Source organism: Lolium rigidum, chromosome 2 (assembly GCF_022539505.1).
Source record: "Lolium rigidum isolate FL_2022 chromosome 2, APGP_CSIRO_Lrig_0.1, whole genome shotgun sequence".
Lineage (NCBI taxonomy): Eukaryota > Viridiplantae > Streptophyta > Magnoliopsida > Poales > Poaceae > Lolium > Lolium rigidum.
In genome coordinates, this window is record NC_061509.1 from 147,609,234 (window position 1) to 147,616,199 (window position 6,966).

Sequence of the window (6,966 nt, forward strand, 5' to 3'; positions counted from 1 at the left end):
TCATCAACAATCGAACGTGTGACCGAGTACGGAGGTACTGCCCGTTCGTGGCGCCGTGATCAAGATCTTCTACGCGCTTTTGCAAGCGGCAAGTGAACGTCTACCGCAGCAACAAGAGCCTCATCTTGTAGGCTTTGGAATCTCTTCAAGGGTGAGACTCGATAATCCCCTCGTTGCTACCGTCTTCTAGATTGCATCTTGGCTTAAATTGCGTGTTCGCGGTAGGAAATTTTTTGTGATAACATGGGTGCCATCGCCAATGCACAAGAGCCAAGGTCACACAAGAGGCTGAAGCATATCAAGCTGCGTTACCACTCGATTCGCGAATACATCGAAGATGGAGAAGTAAAGATTTGCAAAGTACACACACGATCCGAATGTAGCGGATCCGTTGACTAAAGCTCTCCCTAGGGAAAAGCATGAACAACACCGGAATGCCATGGGTGTTAGGTATATTACAATGTAATCTAGATTATTGACTCTAGTGCAAGTGGGAGGCCGAAGGAGATATGCCCTAGAGGCAATAATAAAGCGGTTATTATTATATATCTTTATGTTTATGATAAATGTTTATATACCATGCTATAATTGTATTAACCGAAACATTAGTACATGTGTGATATGTAAACAACAAAGAGTCCCTAGTATGCCTCTTAACTAGCTTGTTGATTAATGGATGATTAGTTTCATAATCATGAATATTGGATGTTATTAATAACAAGGTTATATCATTGTATGAATGATGTAATGGACACACCCAATTAAGCGTAGCATAAGATCACGTCATTAAGTTATTTGCTATAAGCTTTCGATACATAGTTACCTAGTCCTTATGACCATGAGATCATGTAAATCACTTATACCGGAAATGTACTTTGATTACACCAAACGCCACTGCGTAAATGGGTGGTTATAAAGGTGGGATTAAGTATCCGGAAAGTATGAGTTGAGGCATATGGATCAACAGTGGGATTTGTCCATCCCGATGACGGATAGATATACTCTGGGCCCTCTCGGTGGAATGTCGTCTAATATCTTGCAAGCATGTGAATGAGTTCATAAGAGACCACATACCACGGTACGAGTAAAGAGTACTTGTCAGAAGACGAGGTTGAACAAGGTATAGAGTGATACCGATGATCAAACCTCGGACAAGTAAAATATCGCGTGACAAAGGGAATTGGTATCGTATGTGAATGGTTCATTCGATCACTAAAGTCATCGTTGAATATGTGGGAGCCATTATGGATCTCCGGATCCCGCTATTGGTTATTGGTCGGAGTGAGTACTCAACCATGTCCGCATAGTTCGCGAACCGTAGGGTGACACACTTAAAGTTGGATGTTGAAATGGTAGAACTTGAATATGGAATGGAGTTCGAATATTTGTTCGGAGTCCCGGATGAGATCCCGGACATCACGAGGAGTCCCGGAATGGTCCGGAGAATAAGATTCATATATAGGAAGTCATTTTATAAGATTTAAAATGATCCGGAAGGTTCTATGGAAGGTTCTAGAAGGTTTTAGAAAAGTCCGGAAGAAACCACTAAGGAAGGCGGAGTCCGGTGGGACTCCACCTCCCATGGCCGGCCAACCCTAAGGGGAGGAGTCCCAAGTGGACTCCCCAAGGGGGCCGGCCACCCCTCCCAAGGAAGGTGGGAATCCCACCTCTAGTGGGAGTCCTAGCTTGGGTAGGTTTCATGTGTTATGGAAGGTTTTGGTTTGGGGTCTTATTCGAAGACTTGTAGACCAACTCTTGGGTGTTCCACCTATATAATGAGGGCCAAGGGGAGGGGGCCGGCCACCCCAACAACACCAAGGTGGCCGCACCACCTAGATGGCCGGCGCCCCCCTCTCCCAAACCCTAGCGGCATCTCTCCTCCACCACATCCCGCACGCTTAGCGAAGCTCCGCCGGATTTCTCCACCACCACCGACACCACGCCGTCGTGCTGTCGGATTCAAGAGGAGCTACTACTTCCGCTGCCCGCTGGAACGGGAGGTGGACGTCGTCTTCATCAACAACCGAACGTGTGACCGAGTACGGAGGTGCTGCCCGTTCGTGGCGCCGTGATCAAGATGATCAAGTGGATGATAACTTGTATGACGCTGACGAGTCTCTTGATTGATTCCTGTCGCCAATGCAATACCTCTCAACCCTGCAAGATATTCGCAAGTCCACACACTTGCGCATGTAGCCGCCGACCATGAAGCGGTAAATAAATTGCAACCTTCTAATTCCCAATGGAACAGTAGATCACACAAACTTTCAGTAGCTAAACACCAGATCGATGCAAATTGGTGTATAGATTCAATAGAGTTGCAAAGCAATCAACTATAAACTAGGGTTTATCTTAAACGTGGTATGAGTCTATTTTGGGGGAGTATTGGCACTTATATAGGGGTTCAGGACGACCAGAAGTCAAAAATAACAATAAAACGACCCAGATCGAGATCTGGTCGAGATTGACACGGACTCGGCCGGTGTGGGGCCGGTCGGACAGGGCTAGGGACCGGGCGGGCCGGTTGAAACCGGACCAGGCGCCGGGCTGCCTCCGGGCCAAGGGGCGGGGCTCTCAGTATCCCATCCGGATGGCACCGGTGCAGGAGCCGGCAGGCGCCGGGCTTATCCGTTGTGGGAGCCGGTATGACCGGGCGTGGGGCTGAACCGCTCGGCGTGGCGGCCGGTTGCGCCGGGCGTGGCGCCGGCCGGGATTTCTTCTCCATCCTTCGTGCATGCCTCCATTTCCTCCCCCGCGCGTCCATGGGGTGTCTTCATGTCCAGCACCATGTCCAGCTGTTCTCCTCCTCCTCGTGTGATGCTTCCTTTATCCTCGTACCTGATCATACACAAGTCAAAGGACTTAGGTAGTATAAAATTCTTATCAATCAAAGTATCGTTTAAAAAAAAGTTCACATGTTGTTTTAGTAGCTTTGCACGAGCAATTGTCATAGGTCCAATCCTAACTTCATTGGAATTGAGCTTCACAGCAACATCGTCTTCATCTTGAAATGACAGAGGTATTAGTTCGGTTGGGATGTCCTCATCATCTCCCCCCTTCAAAAGGCGTCGACCTCGATGCTCCAAGGTCATCTCCATCATATGGTGTCAAATCAGCCACATCGAAAGAATTACTGACACCAAACTCATCAGTTGGAAGATCTATAGCATATGCATTGTCATTGATCTTGGCAAGCACTTTGTTAGGACCAGTACCACGAGGAAGCAACTTGGACTTTCGTAGCTTTGGGAACCTGTCCTTGCGAAAATGAACACAAACCATATCACCAGGCTTGAACAACATCTTCTTGCGCTTCTTGTTCATCCTTGCATCATTGTTCTTGTCTTTCTTCTCAATTAGCTCTTTAGTCTTCTCATGTATCTTCCGTACAAAATCCGTCCTCTTTGATGCCTTCATATTGACTCTCTCATGTATGGGTAGAGGCAACAAATCAAGTGGAGTAATGGGTTTGAAACCATACACCACCTCAAACGGACATAGCTCTGTGGTAGAATGTACCGTCCTATTGTAAACAAACTCTACATGCGGCAAATAATCTTCCCACTCCTTCAAGTTCTTCGTGATCATGGATCTCAACAGCTGTGATGATGTCTGGTTCACCACCTCAGTTTGACCATCAGTTTGGGGATGACAAGTAGTATTGAACATTATCTTTGTCCCCAGCTTTTCCCAAAGTGTCTTCCAGAAGTAGCTCATGAACTTCACGTCACGATCAGAAACAATAGTCTTCAGGACTCCATGTAAACATACAATCTCCCTGAAAAACAGGTTAGCAATATGCGACGCATCATGGCAATAAAGTGTGACATCTTTGAAAATCTATCCACTGCCACAAATATAGAATTATGGCCTCTTTTAGTACGCGGCAAGCCTAACACAAAATTCATACTAATATCTTCCCATGGTGTAGTAGGTGCCGGTAAAGGACTATACAAACCGTGAGGTTTCAGCTTGGACTTGGACTTGTTGCAAGTAATGCATCTCTTCACATACCTGACCACATCTCGCCTCATCTTTGGCCAATCAAAATGATCAGCGAGCATGAGTAGCTTCTTCTCACGCCGAAAGTGACCCATCAAACCTCCAGCATGTGATTTCTGCAATAAGAGCAAACACACAGACGATTCTGGAACACGTAGTTTGTTAGCTCTAAACAAGAACCTATCATGTATGTGATATTTTTCTCATGCTTTACCAATAGCACACAGGCGATATGGTTCAGCAAAATCATGATCAGTGGCATAAAAATCACATAGTACTTCTAATCCAGGAATTTTAACATCAAGTTGAGTTAATAGCATATTTTTCCTAGATAGAGCGTCAGCAACAACATTATATGTTTTTCCTTATTATGTTTTATAATGTATGGAAAAGACTAAATGAACTCAACCCACTTAGCAAGACGCATGTGCAAGTTAGATTGAGCTTTCAGATATTTCAAAGCTTCATGATCAGAATGTATGATAAATTCTTTTGGCCACAAATAATGTTGCCAAACTTCAAGAACTCTAATTAAAGAATACAATTCTTTATCATAGATAGGATAGTTCAACTTAGCACCATAAAGTTTCTCAGAAAAATATGCAATTGGACGACCCTCTTGTATCAACACACCACCAATTCCAATACCACTAGCATCACATTTAATCTCAAATTGCTTATTGAAATCAGGAAGTGCAAGCAACGGTGCAGAAGTTAACATAGGTTTTAGCTCATCAAATGCATGATCTTGGACTGCGCCCCACTCAAATACAACACCCTTTTTAATCAATTCATTCAAAGATGCAATAATAGTACTAAAATTGGGCACAAATCTTCTATAAAACCCAACAAGACCATGAAAACTTCGTACTTGACTCACACTCATGGGAGTAGGCCAATTTTAAATTGCTTTAATTTTAGATGAATCTACCTCTACTCCATGTTTAGAGACAACATAACCCAGAAATATAAACTTATCTTTGCAAAATGTGCACTTCTCAAGTTTACCATAGAGTTTATTATCACGCAACACTTGTGAAACATGTCGAATATGCATAGTCTGATCAGATTCATTGTGGCTGTAAATTAATATGTCATCAAAGTACACAAGCACAAACTTACCAATAAAATCACGCAAAACATGGTTCATCAGTCTCATGAAAGTGCTAGGTGCATTAGTTAAACCAAAAGGCATCACTAACCACTCATATAAACAAAATTTTATTTTAAAGGTTGTTTTCCATTCATCCCCCTCTTTCATCCTAATTTGATGATAACCACTACGCAAATCAATTTTAGAGAAAACAACAACACCACTCAGTTCATCTAGCATATCCTCTAAATGGGGAATAGGATGATGATATCGATTAGTAATGTTGTTTATCACTCTACAATCTACACACATGCGCCATGTACGATCTTTCTTAGGAACAAAAATAACAGGAACATCACAAGGACTTAGGCTTATGAGAATATAACCTTTGCGCTTGCACTTGTTTCTGTATTTCCTTCGTCTCTTCGGGGTTCTTCCTATATGGCGCCCTATTGGGCAGCGAGGCGACGGGGATCAAGTCAATTTGATGCTCAATACCACATAATGGTGGCAATCCTGCGGGCACCTCCTCCGGAAACACGTCGCTGAATTCCTGCAAAACATGAGAAACACCAAGAGAAATAGGGGTCATGTCATTAGAAACCAAAACCTCACCCTTGTACATGAGCATAAGAGGCATGGCTGTAGGATCCTCATTAAATTCTCTCATATCCTCTCTGGTGGCTAGTAGGACTAAGGAATTCACTCTCTCACTTTTTGTTATATCACTCACGGCATTACAATTCTCTCGCCTATCTATGGATGCATCCTCCAAGTTAACTTCAGTCTTATGACGAGATTCATTGCCAATTTGTTGTGGTGATATAGGCTGCAAGTTAATTTTCTTGCCCTTGAACTCCACAGAACGGTCATATAGCCATGGCCGATCCAATAGTAGGTGACACACCGTCATAGGAACCACATCAAAACTTATAAGAAAAGGTAAATCTTACCTCTCCAAAGTGAATTAGTATTTCTTACCAACTTGGATTGACGAACTAGTGCACAGATGTAGCGAAGCGGATATCAATGGTATAAGAACAATCACACGACAAAGCAGGATATATGTGGGGCTGTAGGTAGGCTACCTATTTGCACCAATAATAAGCTCTAGCGCTGACCGTGGAAAACAACCAAGTATACTCACACAAGGCGATAAATGTGGAAATGCAAATATATGAATGAATAATGTTGCAATGCACTCGAGAGACACTAGCAAAGCTCAACGGAACAGACACAAGATTGCTCAACTACGGGCGCAGAAAACTAAACTAGGCCTTCACTTGATCTTACTAGCACTTCACTTTTTTATTTTTCTTTTTATCACACGCAACACTTGTAGCTCTTTTTGCTTCTTTCCAAAAAAAAAATTTAGATTTTATGACTCTACTCCTTGTAACACGGCCAACAGAAATTACAAAGAACCGAAAACCTAAAGAGCAGCCTGTCGAGTGGTAAAACTAGTCTCTTTTGGAAAAGTTCCTAGTCACGTATGTCGAAAGGCTGTGTCTATGGTTGGGAACAAGCAAACTATACGCTATGTGGACTCAAAGCAACAAAAACTGCAAACAAGATGATAGCTACACTCAAACCCTAGACAATCTACCAGATGGAAGAAAAAAGTACGCAAAATGCAACCAAAGCTAGAAATTGATGCAATCTAAGGCTATGGCAAACCCTGACTCTAATATTTTTGGCTTTTTCTGTATAGGAAAATACTCACAACTCAACTATGGGGGTGGATTGTGGATGGCTTACCGTGGAAACGCTGAAATCTGATACCAAGATGATAAGGGGTTGCCCGATATTCTCAGTAAGCGAGGTGGATGGTGATGAACACGCGATGAACACATCGGAGATACACGATAATA